The following is a 20258-nucleotide window of genomic DNA, read 5'->3' on the forward strand; positions in this document are numbered from 1 at the left end:
CAAAGTTCCTCTGTCATTGCTGACGGTAATGAGTAGTTACTCCTCCGGCAAGCTTGGCTCTCAGGGCTTGGGTGTGCTGGGCATTTGATGTGTCTCAGTTCACAAATGCCCAAGTCCATTGCAAGAATCAATTCCTGCTCTGTGGCCCATTACGCATGGGGAGCAGAGTATGGGACTTCCACTGGGCTGGGTCTAGGACTCCGTTCTGAGCTTGGTCCCTGATTAGGATATAAGGGAGAGTTCTAAAGAAAGCTGGACAAATGGATTTGTTCCTTGGGATTCTTCCTGCAGGGCCCCTTTCCCCTGAATCTCCCAACACACAGACCCATCATTTTAAGGACAAGACAGAAAATATCCCAGGAACTCAGATGAGGCATGTGGATAGAAGAGGAAGCTGTATTTGCATGGTAACCATGTGTTCTGAGGTTAGAATTCAGATAAATTTGCAGTGGCCTTAAGGGAGGCACTGGAGGCTTAGTGCACCAAAGTCCGCTTCCCAGACCTACTGTGTCAAGAGTAATGGAAGCAGCTATGTGGGTGTGGACAGGTGTCTGAGTATTTAAACAATGACACCAAGATCCAACCCCACCCAACCCCATCCAACTCACCCAGCAGCTACTTGGCAGGAACCCAGACCTCCATTTGAACTTGCCAGATCCCACGCCCATTCTGCCAAGAACCCTCTAGCCTACCCACATGGTGCCAAAACAAATTAATGCATCTTAATGCAACTCTCTTCGGAAAAGTTTCTCTTTGTAGTCGATGGTGATTCACACGGAGACTCACACTGGCCACGGTACAGAGAAGCAGAGACTGGAATGCTCAGCCCCAAGCGGGATATCTATAATCCTGTTCCCTCTTCCCAAAACTCAGGGATCACCGTGGAGGAGGTTGTGGAAGGACTGTAAGAGCCAGAGGCAGTAGGTGACTGAAACACAGCAGTGACTTCTGGACAAAACAGCAGCTACACATAGGAGCTCACAGCACTTGTGACAGCTTGTACAGGCCCCTTGCGAACACAGTCCAGACCGAAGGCCGGCATGGAGCAGGGAAGTAGACATGAAGTCCCCTTCCAAGCTGTTAGCAATTGATAGCTGCCGGGAGAGGGAGGGTTTTAATCATTTTTAACATGTTGCCCCTATGTCCCTGCGAAGGCCGTACATTCAAGATGGTGTAGGTAGCGCAAATTGGTCCTAATGGGGGAAGACCAAAAAGGGTAAGAGGGAAGGAGTGGATCTGGGAGGAGGGAGGGGAAGGGTGGATGTGATCAAAACACATTGTATGAAATTCTCAAAGAACTGCTAGAAAAAAATAAAAATGATTCTTCCTCAAGAGAGGAGCCTGCTTGGAATCCCTGCTGAACTATGGGCTACCCATAGATGTTGTCTTCAGCTATATACCTGTTAGGAAGTACATGAGGGTCCAACGGACCATTCCAAACCTGTGGTCACCCATATGGCCCTGGTTAAACTCACTGGCTCACAAAACAAAGCAAAAAGACAGGAGGAGTATGGAAAGAGACTTGTAGGGAAGGGGAGGGGTGGTAGGCAGGAAGGAGATAAAGGAGGGTGTGGTGGCAGTAATTAGACTGTGCCATGTCTATGCATGAAATTATCAAAAAATAACAAAAGCTTGTTAGAGAAGAGTCTCCCCAAGAAATAATGTATCTTCGGCTTATAGAACAGCAGAATTATGCAGACACTGTTAGAAGCAGTGTAGAGATAATTTATACCATGTGTGTGTGTATTCACCTACTGTGGTGGTTTGAATAAAAATGGTCCCTGTAGGCTTACATATTTGAATGCTTAGTTACCAGGGAGTGCACCTCTTTAAAGGATTCAAAGTATGAGAAAGCATCGCCTTGAGTCGGCGTGGCCTTGTTGGAGGAGGTTTGTCACCAGCGGTGAGCATTGAGGTTTCAAAAAGCCATGCCATACCCAGTCTCTGCCTGTTGCCAGCCATTGAGCTGCTGCTCCCATGCTGTGACATGTACTACCAGGCTCTCTGCCATGACGACGATGACCAAAGCCTCCGAAACAGCAAGCGAGCTCCCAATTAAATGCTTTCTTTTCTAAGAGTTGCCGTGGTCACGGTGTCTCTTCAAAGCAATGGAACAATGTCTTTCTCTACTAGACACCAATGTCTACATTGACATACAATGACATACATACAATAAATACATACAATAAATACATACATAATACATAAATACATACAATAAATACATACATACAATGACAATGTCTACAGACACCAATGTCATTCTCTACTAGATAGGTGCACACAGCCGCAGTCACCTGAGAATTGACTGAAGGAGCCTGGCAGATTCTGATGCCGCAGCCTCTTGGTTGGTGACCCCACTCCCATCCCTCTACACCCTCAGAGCTGCTATGGGGGAGTTTCCTGTTTCTCAAAGACTGATTTAGGGGTAGATGTGCCCGCAAACTGAGACAAACAACTCAAACATTTGCTTGCTTTCCTGTTTTGGCCTTTCAGAAGCACTGTCTTGCCTCAGGCTGTTTGATCTTCCCAGCCTTTGTGGGATACTATCAAGGAGCGGGTGTCTCAGAGGAGGAAGCAGGGGCAGAGAGGTTACACACATATATATTTTGGGTTGCGGAGTTTGGACAGGCCGTGAAACCTAATCAGAGCCCTGCATCCTCTTTAGGGATCATTCAGAATGCAATCCACATTTAACAATAGCAACACTAGCTATTTCTTGAGCCTTTCTCATGTACCAGATTCTGTTTATCCCTGTTAGAGGAGTTATTTCACTGGTCTTTTTCAAGAGCCTAAGGGGAGGGAACAGAAATATCTTCCCAATTTTACAAATAAAGAGAACAGGGCTCGGGGAGTTGTGTTAATCACTCACGGTTCTACAATTAGTCAGTAGAAAATGGGGGTCTCAACCCTGGCTTTCTCTAAGTCCCAGTGCCCTCAACCATTCTGTGACAGGATTATGGAGCCACTGGCCTTGGAGTACGCAAGAGAACTTGGAACGGTGCCTGGGTTTTACTTTTAGTTTTTGTAAGATCCTCCTCATTTATCTGAAATGATTGTAAATAGGATTTGTTTAAATAAAAATGAAATCTTCTTCACCGTCAAAGCCTGATTTTCAAGAGAGGTTAGGCCTCTTGCTGCGTCGGCAACAATGACCACGAAACCGGAAATACAGCTGGGAGAGAAGGGATGCTCCTCCAGGTGGATGGAGTAGCAAGGTCTCAACAGGTAGCAGTTCTTACAGTTCCATCTGTAACACAACAGAGCTACACGTGAGGACTGCGTGAACCTGAAAGGAGTCCGTCCATACAAAAGCCCCGACGTGAGGACCGGGGCCAAAGCAACAGTCAGTGAATGTCAGGGGGAAGGCGAAAGCTTTCTTTAGCAGATTCTTTTAGAGTCTAAGAAAGACTATGGTCACCTAGTTCCCTAGAGAAAGAGCTAGAGTCTGGGACCAGCCACCTTTTTGTGACCTTTCGCCTCTCTGGGCCTGGCATCCCATCGAGAGAATGAGGCAACATGGAGCACTCAATAGCAACCCATCTTGATTACATAACTGATTATGAAGTGTTTCTTTGCTTGCTAACAATATAACTGCCTAGAACAAATATGAAGGGCTACCTAGTAAGTACACAGTGTTGTTTCTTTTTCCATTTCAAATGATACTCAGATTTGGCTCCATCTCCCATTTATGCCCCTTTTAATCTTCCTTCTTAGAAAATTCCTCATTGATTACATTGACTTATTTTATGTCCGTGTGTGGGCACATGCGTGTCATGGTGTACATGTGAAGGCCACGTGACAATCGGTGGAAGTCAGTTCTCTTCTTCCACCATATGGATCCCAGGAGTCAAACTCATATCACCAGGCTTGGCAGCAAGTGTCTTTCCCTACTAAGCCAGCTCATCAGCTCTTTCATATTTCAGCTGTAATATACTATAGCCCAACAATGGATGTTAAGAATGATTTCGGGAGGTTGGAGAGATGGCTCAGAGGTTAAGCGCAGTGGCTGCTCATCCAGAGGTCCTGAGTTCAGTTCTCAGAAACCACATGGTGACTCACAACCATCTATAATGAGATCTGGTGCCCTCTTATGGTGTGCAGGCAGAACACTGTATACATAATAAATAAATTAAATCTTTTTCTAAAGAATGTTTTTGGAACAATAATGGCATATGAATACAGAGATTTTTCTTTGGAAACAGGAAGCGAAGTGTGCCGCTGCGGCAGACGGCATAGGTTTGCTTTCATTACCTCGGGCAAGCTCCTTTATGGGCCTCTGCTTCATTTATAGAGTGAAACACAGGATTGTATTCTCCTAATAGAGAAATTGTGAAAGTAAAAGAAGTGATGCTCCGGGTAATAGTTATTAAGCTGTGTTTTCCCTTCCAAGTTCCTCCACTGCTGGTGGCCATGAAGCAGTATCTGTGATGGTTTTCAGTGGAGACCACATAACCTAAGTCGTTTGACACTTTTCTCTAAGTCAGTGCGGTTACAGTTCATGGAACCTAATACATAATACCTAGCTTCACAAATAGCAGAGCAATTCTCGCTCAGTAGCCCCAATCCTCTCACTGCCTGGGTTGAGATAGGAAGGAAATCTGAGGGTAGCGGACAGCAACACATTTCAATGGCAAAGGGTAAAGGTTCACCTTGAGTTGTTTCTTCAACTGCTTTTCTGAACTTATTTTCCAGACTCGGGGCCAGGCTTGTCAAGAGGCAAGACAGAGACATCACCGCTCGCTCAGATAACACCTAATGTAGGATACAGGCAAGTGTACTACAGCTACAACACAACACAGTAAACGGAATCCCAGAAGGATGACTAGGGAGCTACAGAAACAGAGACAATGACTCCATACCTAAGTCAGCCAAGGAAGGAGCCTGCGAGAATTGACAGCTATGGAAATACCGAAAGGCTAAGCAAAAGCCAAGCAGATGACCTGGAAGAAAGAGTGAAAGAGGGATCGACTCGGAGAACTGAGCCTTCCAAGCAAGAAGCTTGGCTTGTGCAAGGGTCAAACTGAAGATAGGACACATCAAATTTGGGGAACTAAAAGGGGTTCCTTTTCACTGAGTCATAGCAAATTTGTTCACATGGGAAGAACCCTGATAGATCATAGATCATGAGGCCCCCTACTAGGTCATTATAGAGTTTGGGCTCCATCCAAGGGCAATGTGAAGCTAAGAAAGCACCCTAATTTTGAGGAGGAAACACCCTCTGCTTTAACTCATACAATTCTCTATGAGCAGAGGGATGATGGCCTGTAGCCAAGCTGGTTACGATGGGGAAACGGGGCGGGGCAGGGGGGACCACAAAATTTCTTGCTTAAGATTACTCTTCAGTTAGTTGCAAAACTCAACCAAAAAGGCAAGTCTCCGGCTTTTTGCTTCAGTACTACAAAAATCCATGCTGCTTCTATTCCATGATCAAGCAGAATTTAAAAGCCAGAGAACATGAAATTGCATAAAATATAGCCATATATAAGATAATTGTCATTTATTTTACATTATTCTTTCCAAGCAAATTCTCCCTGAAAGGTGCAAAGTCAAGCCCCCTTCTCTGGGAGTTGCCTTAGTCCAAACTCCATCTCCGAGAAAGCCTGCCAAGCGGTGACCCCCTCCCCAGGGAGGGTCAAGACCACTCCCACAGGCTACTAAACTGCCCCCCAGAGAATGAACACATGTTCTCTGGGTTTTGTGGGGTCTCCTCTTCTCTTTCTTTTCCTCTCTACGCTTTCCTGGTGTCACCTGGGAGCATTGCATTAAATATGGGCATCTTTTATTTGATCTGATTTGGTCTGATTGGAATTATTTGCATCAGCAATGAGGCTTGGCTTAAGAAATATTCCTAACAAAAAACACTCCAAATAATTTGCCCTTTAGGATGAAAATCCCCCGAATTGTGAGTCTCACTCCTAAGCATGTATAGTCACTGCAGATCAAAATTCTGACAATCATGGTGAAAAGATGAATAATAATTAAAAAAGAAACCCGAGTTCTGTTTTTAAAGCCATCCTCCACAAACACCCCCACAGCTTTCTCACATGGCATCAGAGGGGGAAATGTATGTGTGTTGCTATATATGTAAGTCATCACTTCTGAAATAGCAATTTAAATTAGACGAGTGATGTAACATCAAACCACAAAGGATCATGAATTCTGAGCACTTGGGGAAGTATGTGAGATCATCAGAGTCTTCTCAAGTACTTTCCCGAGACCTGGACAAAGCGGTTTCTCTATCAATAGCCATTTATAGGGAACAATTGGGCTCACCCAAATTTGTGAACTCTAACAAGCATTGCAGACGGTTCCCTTGATCCAAAACTTTATTCCTTATTTCTGCAGACAAACTCCAATGTCTCAAGCACTTTCCAATTAGTTCTCCTAAGAGGTACCCAGGTCAACTGTTATTCCCTCCATTGCAGGTACAGCTGCATCTCCCAGTCAGAGCAGCACCATGCTGACCTGCCTGTAGGTTAGGACTGAATGCAACCTTCTTCCCTATCTAAGAGCCTCCAGGCTGCATCTCAAGGAGCACAGCTTCCTTGAAAAGCCCTAAGCTTTTCCTCAGCTTCTTTCTAGGTTTGCCTCAAAGTCCGCGTATCACGATTTTGTCCACAAGGCAGTTAGTTCTTCCTGGATGAGGTTGAAACAGAGCCTTACTTTAAAAAAAGCATATGATAGCTGCAGGGTTCTACTCTAAGAGATGGAAAAGTAGGAGACATTTCTCTTTATTTTGAAATTATTACATTCACTTAGTGAGTGCATGTGTATACATGGGTGTGAATATGTGTGTGTGTGTGTGTGTGTGTGTGTGTGTGTGTGTGTGTGTGCATGTGAGTGGAGATCAGAGGGCATTTTACAGGAGTTTTCTCTCTGCTTCCATCATGTGGATCCTGGGATTGAACAAGACTCTCAGGCTTAGCAGTAAGCGCCTTCACGCTATAAGCCACAGGCCCTAGAAGTTATTCTTGACCACAGGTGGAGCACTAAGGAGCAAGCTCAATTAGTGGGAGGGTCCAACCCCTAGCTCAGCTTGCTCCTTAGCTGACTTTCCCAGCTGTCACTGGACCTCTGCTAGGTCAGTTAATGCTGGCAGATAGAAAGCTCCAAGCGGGTAAGAGGCTCTATTGTACACCAGTGCGTACTTAGGGCTCTGTACAAGATGCTTGGAACAAAACAGGTAGTCGATAAAGATGTGATGGAGAAATAACTACTTGAAAATAATTTGACACTGGGGAGATGCGAATGAAGCCGAAGCTTCCTTCCTTCTGGGGTGGCAGGTGTCGCTGATGATGGAGGCAACAGCAGAGAAGGCGTCCCTCCTTCTCCACCTCCAGAGTCGGGAAGCTGAGTGCTCTAGAGCCGGAAGGTATGAGTCCAACGCGGCCCTTTGGTAGCAGGAGGTTGCAGGTCAGGGGTGCGGAGGGAGCCCCTCGCCACAGCCATTTCCGGCTCTTTGTGTGACAGCAGCCGCGGCGAAGGGGCCGGGCACCGTGGCCAGGGGAGGAGCCGCCGCGGGCGGAGGGGCGGGGCCGCGGGCGGGGCGCGGCGGGCGGCCGGCGCAGCGGCGGAGCGGGGCTGAGCATCCTGCGCCCCGGCGCGGGGCCCTGCGGTAGCCTCGGGCCCCTTATCTCGACCTGCCACCGACCCAGGTAAGGGACTCTTGGACATGTTGGGGCTGATGCGGGAACCGAAATGCTGCCAGGGCGGAGGATGCGCTCCTGAGGATGCGCGAGGGGCGGGCGCCGCTTCTCCCAGCCCGCTGGGGGCGCTTGGCGTGGCGCCCGAGGCTGCGCGGCCCCGGGTCCCTGGAGGCCCAGCTGCAGGCCCAGCGCTGCCCCTTCTCCCCTCCGCCGTAGCGGGCGCCCTGGGCAGAGAGCGTCTCCCAGGAGGCGCCGGTACAGCGCGCAGGTCCCCGCGGCGTCCGCAGCAGCAGCAGGTGCGTGGCCTGGGCCGGAGCCGCCCACCCCAAGGGGAGACAAGGATAGTCTTGAGGACCAGAGGCACCTGTAGGGGCCACGAGCCAGGGGTAGGGAGTGGGGGCACATCTCTGCGCCCAGGTACAGAAGATCTCTGACCGGTCCCCGCCTCTGCGGTCGCGGCCACCATCACGCCTGGGCCCTCCTGGTAGGCAGTGGGGTACCGGTTACCCCCGGTGAACTGGAGCCGGGCGGGGCCGCGACCGCAGCGGCGCGGTTTGAGAAAGGAGGGCTGTTAATGAGCCGGGAGGAATGGCTGACCTGTTTCGAAGCGTTCTGGCCTATCCTAGCACCTCTCTCGCGGCTCACTGGGGGGAGGGAGGAGGTAGGGTGACGGAAGCCTAGGAGGCAAGGTTTTCTTCACGTGTAGCTTCCCACCTGTCTGTTGTGACTGATGGTCATATCACCCGAGGGAGGTAAACCCTCCTCTCTGCACAGGAAGGGAAGGAGTAGCCTGTGGTAAGAGTGGGGGCAGGGAGCATGGTCCAACCAAATGATGGTTTTCTACCACGACCGTCCAGGTGCTTCCTTGACCAGGGAACCTGACTTTGAACTTGGCTTGCCCGGTTTCTTAGTGGCCACAGCCCCACAGTTGGGCAGGAAGACTTGGAGGACAGACTGCAGGCAGGGGCTTAAGTCAAGAGCCTATTGGCTGCTAAACTACCATTTCTACCTCTTGCCCCCTCCACTTAGGGCAGGAAGTAACCAGTCTTACTCTTGGGCACGGGCCCTGCTGGAACCCATGCTTAGCATTCAGTGCCCCCCTCCTTGTTGGAAGACGAAAATATAGATTCATATCTCTAGTCAAGATTGTAAAGTCCTTGAGGTAGTTGTCCCCACCACCATACCCCCTCCGGAACCTTCTCCCCCTCCACGAAATGCTCGGTGTGTTCCGTCTCTCCTGTCAAACTTGCTTGAGAAAGGAGCCAGTGAGTGGTGTTTGTCTTGAAGAGCTAAATACAAAAGGTTTTCCTATTGGATGCAGAGCAGGTGCCTCCGAAGTCATGGGATCAGAAAGGAAGCTGAGGATGGGAGACTGGCAAAGCTGAAGGCAAAATATTTGATATCTCTCGTGGTTGAGTTTCAGATGTAAGCTAGATGTGGGAGTGATCCTGTCACCGAAATGGCCTATCTAGCAGCTGTCAGCTTCATTCTGAGTCAGGGCTGCTATGGCCTGGTAGGCAGGAAGAGAGAGAGAGAGAGGGAGAGAGAGAGAGAGAGAGAGAGAGAGAGAGAGAGAGAGAGAGAGAGAGAGTTAGTTTGTGGCAATAGGTCAGGGGTTACTGTAACCAGAAGGCTTTTGTTGCTCACCAGTCTCTACTTGTGGGGTGTGAAATTTTCCCATAGAGAGTTCCTCACCAAAGCTAGCTGCCATCTGCCCTGCCTCTTACGAGAGGCCACAAGAGCATGCTGCTGCGTAGAAAGCCAATGTGCCTCTGGGTGCTTCTGCTTGCTGAGCCCCGGGCCGGTGGCATTAGCTCAATAAGCTTCTTTATTATATCTTCTGGCCAGATCCGACTGGCTATATAGGAACCCAAGACTGCCTTGTTCGCTGTGTGGTGGAAAATAGAAAGGAAACGCACGATATAGGCATCGGGCCAAGGGTGGCGGTAGACAGCTGTCTCGGTTTAGAGACCTTTGCTCAATCAGATCACATGGAGAAGTAATTTAACAAGTAGTACAGGGCCCCAGTAACGGGACACGTACCCTCTGATTATTGTGCCCCCTCTGTGTTCAGTGGGCCTCCGAGACTGTCATTGACCTGAAAGCTAAATTAGGTGATGAATAGGCAACGAGCTAATTAGCATTGGGCCCAGTGTTGCTAGAGAACAGTATAGGGCTCCTGTCTTCCCAGTTCAGTCTCAGCCTCCATGCTCCAAGAGGCTTCTTTGGGCCGCTGTTTGCCCCAGGGTTCTACCCAGCGCTTCACAAAATGGCCTTTTTGTAGCCTCCATGTGGCCACCATAACAATGCGTCTGTTTCTTTACTGGCAAGTATTAATTATTCACTTATAGTTGACGAAAGCAGACGCCAATCACCTCATTGGAGCCTCTGTGAAAGGCCTTTGGCCTTGTCAAGTCGAGAAGCAAAGCCATATCTAGGGTCCAGCCGATGGCCTTGCGTTTGTAGCTGGAGGTAGTGTAGTGGAAAGGGAAGGCAGTATTCGCCTTGCAGGCTGTGAATGGGAGGCCAGCTGTGGTGGGGGAGGGGCCGGGACATCTCTGGATGCTCTTATTAAATGAAGGATACACGAGCGTGCCGAACAGAATGTGTGGCACACAGACACACCCCCCCCCATTTATATCTTCAGTGCTGCGATGCATGATTTAAAAGATGATTAAGAATTCGGTTCATGTGTATAGCCAACTCCCAGCCCTCTCTAACCTCTCCACCTCGGGGGCTTATGTGCATCTTGCTTTTTCAAGGGGAGTTGGTCTGCCGGATCGATGACGGTGTGTGCCAAAGGCATCGACAAGTCATGTGATCAGACAAGGTGTTGGCCAGGGCTTCCACCTGGCAGCTGCTGAAAGTGAGTGTGGCCGAACTTGAGTAGGCAGGAGGAAAGGGGTGGGGGTAAGTGAGCAGAGGTAACTCTCACATTTCAGCACACAGAGTCCAGGAAGAACTTCTTCCTCTGTGTGTATTCAGCATTTTGCAACCAAAACCAAAATGTCAAGGGCAAGCTTGGCTTTACTCCGGGGCCAGACAGAGCAGCGCAGTGGACTTAGGACGGGGGATTTCTCCTGGCTTGCTGTGTATCTTTAAAATGACCACTGCCTTCTCTGCAATGGAGCACTGGAAAGCAGTCTGCTCACCCTGCTACCTGTCTGTCACCACCAGAGCCCCCGGAATGAGATAATGTCTGTGAACCCCCATTTGGAGAAGAAGTCATGGAAAGAGGAGGAGAAAGAGGCTCTTTTGGATGGCTGCCTCCATTCCTAAAGGGACTCTTTATTAAAGTGTGTTTTGAGTGTCTGTTGTAAGAGTTGAATCTGTGGCTTCCCTGTAGCATGGAGCCAAAAGGGAACTGAAAGGCACTTTGTGGTCCAGGTCCACAGGTTCTGTAATTCTCTTATCTGTGTAGAGACACTCCAGGATCCACGCAGTGTGTGTCAAGTGGTGCTCAGGATGCAGAAGTCTGGACGGTAGTTTTGTAGCTATGGCCATTGTACCGAGGACTGTGGGTGTGAGTTATGCCTCAGAAGACATCCACTTCGGCCATGCTTCTCAGGACCTGGGGATCGGAGTTGAGAGCACATGCTTGAGATAAATGGTGGCAGAGGGCGGGGTCGAGTGCGGCAGACTTTCCTGCCGGGCTCATTCTGCCTGGGTGGCATTCTGAAAGCCTCCTGTCGGCTCAGAGCAGTGTGATGACAGAGAAAAGCAGCTAGGACCTTCCAGAGGAAGAGACCCGGTGATGACCTCATCAGTGGGGCCTTTTGATCGGGTGATGGCCTCAGTGGCCAGTCTTCTCAGAGTAGAGGTGCTTGGGCTTCTGTCTCTAGGTGGGATGGAGGGAGTTTTGTGTGGTTGTCAACGGAGTGACTTTTCTTCTTGCCGTCACCCAATAACTGACCAAAGCAACCGAAGGGAGGAAGGAGTTCCTTTGGCTCACGGTTTAAAGGGGTACAGTCCCTCATGGCCGCAGGAGCGTGAAGCAGCTGTCACATCGCATCCCCAATCAGGAAGTAGAGAAGGATGAATGCCAGTGTTCAGCTTGTTCAGCTTTCTTCCTCCTCCTCCTCCTTCTCCTCCTCCTCTTCTTCTTCTTCTTTTATTATTGTTGTTGTTGTTGTTATTCCTTTTTATTTATTCCGTGACTGTAGCCCATGGGATGGCGCCCCTCACTCAACACTGAGGGGTAGACTTTCCCATTTAAATCCTGTCACATGGACAGCAATGATAAACTGTGAAGGGATGTGAGACTTTCCACAGAAAGTCACGGTGGCAGGCCGATTAGGAAAGCTCCGGAGACTCCCTCAGTTTGGACAGTTTCCTCTGAGAGGACTAAGAAGCAAGCTGGGGCTGACTGAGAGAACTGCCCAGCTTTCTCTGAAGGTCCACGAGATCAAAGAACATGCAGGGCAGACCCCTCATCACAGAGTCATTATCTCCACGCGAGGGATACCGAGAACTCTTTTCAATTGGTGCTTTGGAAAGGTGGTGCTTTAGGGTTGGTTTCGGCAAAGCGCGAATGGCAAGGTAAGAATTAAAATCGAAAACTCTCCCCTCGACCTCCAGTTCCGTCACAGCTCCGTGTGGGAAAGAGATACAATGAGCAAGAGGGGCATGCGATGGAAGACTTCTCTGCAGAAGGTGTCTTAGACTCTTAGATGGGTAAGGCTTCTGTAGATAGGGCGCCTTGAGGGACCATGGTACATTTTCACTTTCCCTTTTCTTTTCATTTTTTTTTTAACCAGAGGGCATGAATTTGGGTCACTGACTCGCGCAGACAGCAAATCATTAAACAGCAATGAACTGTGCAGTGCCCAGTGCTCCTTCCTCTGCTCTAGGTCAAGGCGTCAAATCCAGAAAGGAAGTCTACTCATGGTATCAGTGGTGGCTGGAGAGTCTAACAGGGTGAAGCAGTTTGTGATGGGACGGGAGGCGGTGGGTTTCAGCTGTGAGTTCTGCTGATGGCTCCCGTGAAGCCAGCCGGCCTGTTTGTCGTCCTTTAATTAAACCGACTTATGTAAGGCCGTTTTCATGTAGTATGTAACATACTTGTAGCGTGTTTCCCCCCACTCACCTTCACCTTTCTCCTCCCGTTTCTCCATATTTGTCCCCTTTGTTCCTCCAGACAGTTTCGCTTCTATTCTCGCGCTTGTCTGTTTCTATGAGATTTTATGCATCCATATAAAGTCTAGGACCCACAAATGAGAGTAAGCGTGTGATACTTGTCTTGTCTGAAACTGACTTATAATTCTCGTAATATGTTGAGTTGCTGTTGCATACAGTTTACTGCTCATGACGTGATTTCATTTTTATGGCTAGAAAAACTATTTCCTGGCGTACGTAAGCCACGTTTCCCTTATGCGTTCAGAATAGGTTGGTCTAGACTTGGGCCTCGACACAGGGTAGGGTTTGAGAAGAGGAGGGAACAAGCCACAAAGCTGTGGCAGTAGTTTGAGCAAAGGCACATAGCCAGGATGTCCATGAACAGACTGATGACCCCATACACCCTGGGCAGGTGGTCCAAGCTGCAGAAGTGTGGCTTTAAGAATATTCCTTAAATGGAGGTAAATGTCCCAGCTCACATCAGAGTCATTTGCCTACGGGTTGGAAAGGCCCAGTGATCAAATTCAGTGATTCCTAACTGTTTGGTTGGGGTTTTCCCATTTTATTTCTCTTTTTCTTTCTGTTTTGATGTACATGTGATGCGCAGTGGTCATGTGATCAATGGCTCACATTGTTTCAGTACCATACTCCACACAAGGGACAAACGCATTATCAGTGATGTGATGGGGACACTTTGAAATTTCTCCTCGTGCATAATAAAATGCAGCCTATCGGCAGGTCTCGATGCTTTAGCTGGGAGTTGTAGCAACCTCTACAACACAGATTCTGATGTTATGGTTGAGGCTACTAGCACACCAGCCTCCATATTTTCTTGTGTGTGTGTATAGCCACACAAGCATGTATGTGTCTATGCATATGGAGGTCAGAGGTCAACTGTGCAGCCATGGATGTCACTCCTGGATGTTGTCCACTTTGTTTTGATATCATCATCATCATCATCATCGAGACAGGGTTTCCCATGGTTCTGGAGCTCACCAATTAGGCTCAACTGGCTGACTAGTGAACCCCAAGAACCCATCTGTCCCCAAATCCCCTGCATTAGTGTTAGAAGCAAGTAATCACCAGTCCCAGTTTTTATTTTTTAAAATATAGATCCTGGAGATCAAACTCTATTTGGAATGCTTGCCTAGTAGGCATTTTCCCTAGTGTGCTGTCCTCCCAGATCCCAAGCACCATATGTCACAGAGAAGCTGGTATCTGTAGAGTCAGTGAACGTGACTTGGGAGCCCACGTCAGCCTCAGATGGAGCCACGTTCTTGCTGCAGGTCCACAGCAAAGAAGGCATCCACCAACCTGGAGACCAACCCCCAAAGAATCCCTAATCAACCAATACCACATGGTGCTTCACTCTGAAAGTCCCCTCTTGGGTTCCTTTAGCCCGAGCTTCTGAAAGCCTGCTCCCCTCAACACGAACAAGTCTCACTGTGGTGGCTTGCTGTAATCCCTAGTGAGGGCGCCATCAACTGGGCACCATGGAGGAATGACTTCCCCTCCATAAAGGACTGAGGACAGTGGCCCTGAGCTTGTGACATTTGTTTACTTTTGGTTGTCACCTAAAAGCCTTCCAGAACCCCACTGTCACCAGAAGCAGCTGAGGAAAGTGGCCGATGAAATGGCAAGTCCCTTTGCCCCCAACAAGGTCTTTCTTTACGATTTCTTGTAGAAAAACAAGAAGGCTAGATAGGCTTTCTGCAGATGTTCAAGTGGAGGCTGATTTATACTCCTTGGCTCCACCCTTAGATCTCCCGAGAACAGAGACAGAGCTTCTGGTCCCAGGGGACAGGCAGTGAGGCACCGCCTCGCCAGCCGGTGCTGTGTGCTGGCCAGGTGTCTCAACTGTTAACAAGGAGGTCTGTGGGTTGTCTTTCAGAGTAAAATTTAAAATTCTGCTCAAAGCAATACATGCACTTGCTTTTGAAAACTAAGCGATTGAAAGACTTGTAGGCCAGGACAATCCTGCAGAGCGGGGATCCCCCTGGAGGCTATTTTTTGGAGTAGCTATATCCAGTCTCATGCTGTGTGCACACTCTGGGCTTGTCTCTTTTGGAGATTCACTTTCATTTTGTTTTGTTTTTTAATTGTTTTTCTTGAGCTATATATATATTTTTTCCACTCACCTTCCTTCCTCTCCCCTCCCCTTCTACCTTCTCTCATGATCCCCATGCTCCCAATTTACTCAGGAGATCTTGTCCTTTTCTACTTCCCATGTAGATTAGATCCATGTATGTCTTTCTTAGGGTCCTCATTGTTGTCTAGGTTCTCTGGGATTGTGAATTGTAGGCTGGTTTTTCTTTGCTTTATTTCTAAAAGCCACTTATGAGTGAGTACAGGTGATAATTGTCTTTCTGGGTCTGGGCTACCTCACTCAATATGAAGTTTTTTAGATCCATCCTTTTGCCTGTAAATTTCAAGATGTCATTATTTTTTTCTTCTGTGTAGTACTCCATTGTGTAAATGTACCACATTTGCCTTCTCCATTCTTCGGTTGAGGGGCATTTAGGTTGTTTCCAGGTTCTGGCTATGACAAACAAAGCTGCTATGAACATAGTTGAGCACATGTCCTTGTGGTACGATTGAGCATCTTTTGGGTATATACCCAAAAGTGGAATTGCTGGGTCTTGAGGAAGGTTGTTTCCTAATTTTCTGAGAAATTGCCACTCTGACATCCAAAGGGGCTGTACCAGCTTGCATTCCCACCAGCAATGCAGAAGTGTTCCATTTTCCCCACAACCTCTAAAGCATAAGTTGTCATCAGTGTTTTTGATCTTGGCCATTCTTACAGGTGGAAGATGGAATCTCAGAGTTGTTTTGATTTACATTTTTCTGATGACTAAAGATGTTGAACATTTCCTTAAGTGTCTTTCAGCCATTTTAGATTCCTCTGTTGAGAGTTCTCCGTTTAGGTCTGTACCCCATTTTTTATTGGATTCTTTGTTCTTTTGAGGACCAATTTCTTGAGTTCTTTGTATATTTTGGAGATCATACCTCTGTCTGATGTGGGGTTAGTGAAGATCTTTTCCCACTCTGTAGGCTGTCATTTTGTCTTGTTGACCGTGTCCTTTGCTTTGCAGAAGCTTCTCAGTTTCAGGAGGTCCCATTTATTAATTGTTTCTCTCAGTGTCTGTGCTGCTGAGGTTGTATTTAGGAAGTGGTCTCCTGTGCCAATGCGTTCAAGTGTACTTCCCACTTTCTCTTTTATAAGGTTCAGTGTGGCTGGTTTTATGTTGAGGTCTTGGACTTGAGTTTTGTGCATGGTGATCGATATGAATTGAAGAGATTCACTTTTTTTTTTAATCACACCATGTTCCTAATCTATTAAGCTCTCTGCTTTAATCAAATCACATGTAACGCATCTATTTTATTAAGGTATACCATTGATGAGAGCAGGAGGCCTAAGAGATGTTATATTTCGTTTCTTATTTGGTGTTTTGCTTTATTGGAAAAATCAGATTATTTTTTCTTAATGTTAAGTTAAATGTCAGTTGCTACGTCAGACTCTGTCTTCTGGCTTGCCGTGCTACTGCAGTCCCTACCCCGCCCCATCACCGCGTGTGAGAGCCATGTCTGGGCCCCAGCTTTCCCATCTCTGGGAAGGGCACTCTGCTGGATAACTCCTCCTTTCTCATTTAATTTGAATTTCAGAACGTATCATGCCCCCTGCTCCGGCAGTTTCCTGTCATCTGAGAAGTCTTTTCTCCACAGTGGAGCAGATGTAGGAGCAGGGCAGTGGGTGTGGTGGTGTGTACCACGGGGGTGAGGCTGGTGGATTGCTGTGAGCTCCAGGCCAGCATGGACTCGCAGTGAGACCCTCTCAAGCAGACAGAAACCAACCAGGCAGGGGAGAGGCAAAAAGTCAGTTTGGAGGCTGCTCCATGGGGAAGGGTGGGGTTGTCTGTTAGTCTGTCTATCCCCTCCCCTGTCTTCTGCTCCATCTGTGACTCTCTCTGTACCCCACTTGTGCATGCTGTACTCATAGGTTCATAAAAATACTAAATTTGGAAGTTGAGTGTCTTAACTTTAAGACATATGGAGTATTTCACAGTGCACCATTTAGACCATACACTTCCGTAATTTGTAGTAACTCACAAACCTGGGCAACCACAATCTCAGATAATTTTAGAACGTATTTGGCATCCCCGAGAGAGACCTCATGTTGTTAAGTTGTACCACTGATTCCGTCCCAGCCCAGCCCTAGTCAGCCACAAGTCCATTTTGTGTCTCCATAGATCGTCTAGACACACTGTACTCGGGATCATAGCATGTATCCGAACTAAAGTCCTTTCTGTTGTTGAATAAGATCATGTTGTACGGTGGTACTGATTTTATCTCTCGGTCTGTGGATGGACATTTGGAATGCTTATACTTTTGAACTGTTATGGATGTTCATTTACAAGACTTTCAGTTTTTATTATAGTTTATGTATTTATTATTTATTTATGGGTTCTTTGTCCGTGTGTGTGCCATACAGGTTTGTGGAGGTCAGAGGGCCACCAGCCGGAATCAGTTCTCTCCTTCTGCCATGTGGATCTCAGAGGTTGAACTTAGGTTCTCGGGCTTGACAGCAGGCAGGGGCTGCTCAGCCATCTCACCGCCTCTTACAGATTCCTTCCCCCACTTTTTTTCCAGCTTCCTCTCTAATCTGGCTCATTTTATTTAGTTTTCTTTTGTAGCTACATTCTTTAGTATGACACTCACTATAAAGATAGGAGCAGGTGGTCTGTCTTGGTCCTAGGGAGAAAGTATTCCATTTTCCCCCATTAAATCTGATATTGGTTACACACACACACACACACACACACACACACACACACGCACCAGCATTGCTCTTTATCGAGTGTTCTTTTTCGGGTTGAGAATGTTCTCTGTATGACTTGGGCCTTTTTATTTGTTTGGTTTCTTTCCTCCTTTCTTTCTTTAGTTCTTTTGTCAGAAGAAGGTGTGGTTTTTCTCCACCAGCTGACAAGCCTAATTGAGTTGTAGCCTTGTTGTTACTGGAGACACTGGATGTGGTCTGGACCTATGCCTCCTCTCAGGGAACCCAGTGAGAGCAGGGGAGAGAACATAGCAAATGGCTTGGGAAGCTGCCATACATAGCACGAGGAAACAACGTGCTGGTTCAGTGAGGCCCAAAGGAAATGATGCTCAGATGGAGATTCTGACACACAAAGGGGTATCATTCCCTTCCATCTCTCCCAGTTCCAGAATCATCCCGACAGCATATGGCTTCCGTCTTGTGTACCACAGTATGGTGATGCTTTTACAGGATGTGGTGCGGTGTGGAGTTCTTGGCCCTGCACTCAATTGCCCAAGTTCCTGGACCTCTCCCTATCTTGAATGGTTCTCTTTCAGTGTGTGTATTCGGTTTGTTGCTCTCTTAGCGTATGGACGGCTCCAAGCCTATGACTTTATTCTATAGATTGGTGTCAACCCAGCTTCTTAAACTGTGGGTCAGAACCCCAAATGGGTCAAGTAACAAATCTGGCCACCTGAATATGCTGCAGCCAAAACAAAACCCAAAATTAAACATAACGAGTCTGAGGTGTTTCTGGAGCACCCATGGGGCTTGCGTTGTGCACTTCCACTGGCAGCCTGGGTTATGGACACACAAACACTTTGCACATCACATGCCATCCCAACACACAACACTGGTACACTCTGCCTGAACCACCTTGGCCCACGTTTGGTATGTGTTATAAATTGCAGTGATTTAAAAAAATACATTTATTTTTCTGTGTGTAGGTGCTTTACCTGCATGTATGTCTGTGAACTACATGCAGATAATGTCCACAGAAACCAGAAGAGGGTGTCAGAGCCCGTGGAGTTACCAGTAAACATTTGATTCGCATACCTGTTTATGCATCTACATACCCATAGTTTGGTCAACATTTCTTGAGTTGAAAGAGATCACAGGAGAAAATGTTTAAGAATCCCCAGTGTAGGTTATCCCCTAGAAGCAGCTCCAAGTGGTTCCCGTAAGGCTGACAGCTGGGAACCCTGACCTTTGTCTATGTAGACTCTTCCTGCAGAATCTTTCGTGCCCAGTGCACTCAGCAGAGGTTGCAAGGCCCATCGTGGAACACTCTGGAATACCTGTAAATGAGCATGGATAATTGCTTTCCTGCTCAGCTGGTTCTGAGGTTGGAAGGGGCTCCCATCCACAGGGCACCGGTCTCCATGGAGCTGTATCCTGCCATGGCCACCTTCTGTGCCCACGCATCTTTTTGCCACACTCTGCTATACCCAAGATAGAAAAGCAGGCCATACTCTTGGGTTTTGCTCACTCAAATGCCAACCCCATTTTATCCTAATGGGACCATCTCCCTTTTAATTGTTTTGTTTTATTATTTTAATGCATGTTCACATAATATTTTCCTTCTGTATATAAATAGATGTATATGTATGTCTGTGGGCATCTGTGTATGTATCCTCTAGCTGGGTAGCTAGGCAGGCTGGGGAAATATTTTCTGGCTTCTAGGTGTTTGTAGATCTCCCAGATAGGGCAGTTTCCTGATCTTTTCTACTTGGGAGAGTTTTGGTCCTAAGGAAGAGAAAAGCAGCCAAGCTGGGAGAGTGGTGATGAGTTTAGCGTTTTCCAAAAAGGTACAAAAGCAAGCATGGCCTAAACACTGAACTAGGAAGAAAGATATCCTGTGTACCGGGCTTCTGCCAATCACTCACATGAATGAAAGCCTTTATTTCTTATTAACAGTGACCTCCTGAGGAAAACGTCAGACAGTAGCTGCCCCCTTGAATTGGTGGGGCCGTGGTGGTGGGCAGTCAAGACGAAAGAGCCGTACAGAACTCTGACATCTTAGTGACAGTGCTTTGGGGCAGGGGTCGGAAAGTCGTGGCAGAGCGGTAAGAAGCCATAGCTTTAGTCTGAGCGGAGGGCGAGACTCCCACAAGCCAGTTTGTTATTGTTGATTTTTCTGAAAACAGGAGGAGCCCAATGTAGCTGAGTTATCCCTAGCACAATCAGGAAGACCCTTCTGCTTTACCTTTTACAAAAAGAAATCTGGTGTGAACCAGGCTTTAAAATACTTTAGTGATATGCAAAAGAGAGAGAGAGAGAGAGAGAGAGAGAGAGAGAGAGAGAGAGAGAGAGAGAGTTTTTTTTTTTAGCTTGATGCAACCTAGAGTCACTTGGGAACAAGGACCTCAATTGAGGAATTGCCTCATCAGATTGGTCTATGCATGTCTGTGAGACATTTTCTTAATTTCTGCTGATGTAGGAGGTCCCAGCCCACTGTGGGTGGTGCTGTCCCTAGGCAGGGGAGCCTGAGCCTTGTAAGAAAAGTAGCCAGGCAAGCCAGTAAGCAGCATTCCTGTGGTCTCTGCTTCGGTTCCTGCTTGAGTGCGTGTCTTGGCTTCCCTGCCTGGTAATCTATAACCTGTAAGGTTAAATGAACTCATTCCTCCCCAAGTTGCTTTTGGTCAGAGTGCTTTACAGCAACAGAAAGCGAACTCGGAGAG

General features: G+C 47.6%; 1 protein-coding gene across 2 annotated transcripts in view; it reads left to right on the forward strand.

Moving 5' to 3' along the window:
• The first annotated feature begins 7350 nt into the window (after positions 1–7350).
• The window catches only part of Cyfip2 (cytoplasmic FMR1 interacting protein 2), a 122880-nt gene continuing 109972 nt past the window's right edge, over positions 7351–20258 (forward strand). Inside the window, exon 1 of one of the 2 annotated variants that reach the window (XM_048435943.3) lies at positions 7351–7375. The gene's annotated coding sequence lies outside the window, so the exon portion shown is untranslated. Of the gene's footprint in view, positions 7376–7567; positions 7659–20258 lie in introns of those variants that run through there. The other variant, XM_085694876.2, reaches the window with a different exon arrangement.

Source organism: Myodes glareolus, chromosome 9 (assembly GCF_982192425.1).
Source record: "Myodes glareolus chromosome 9, mMyoGla1.1, whole genome shotgun sequence".
Classification (NCBI taxonomy): domain Eukaryota; kingdom Metazoa; phylum Chordata; class Mammalia; order Rodentia; family Cricetidae; genus Myodes; species Myodes glareolus.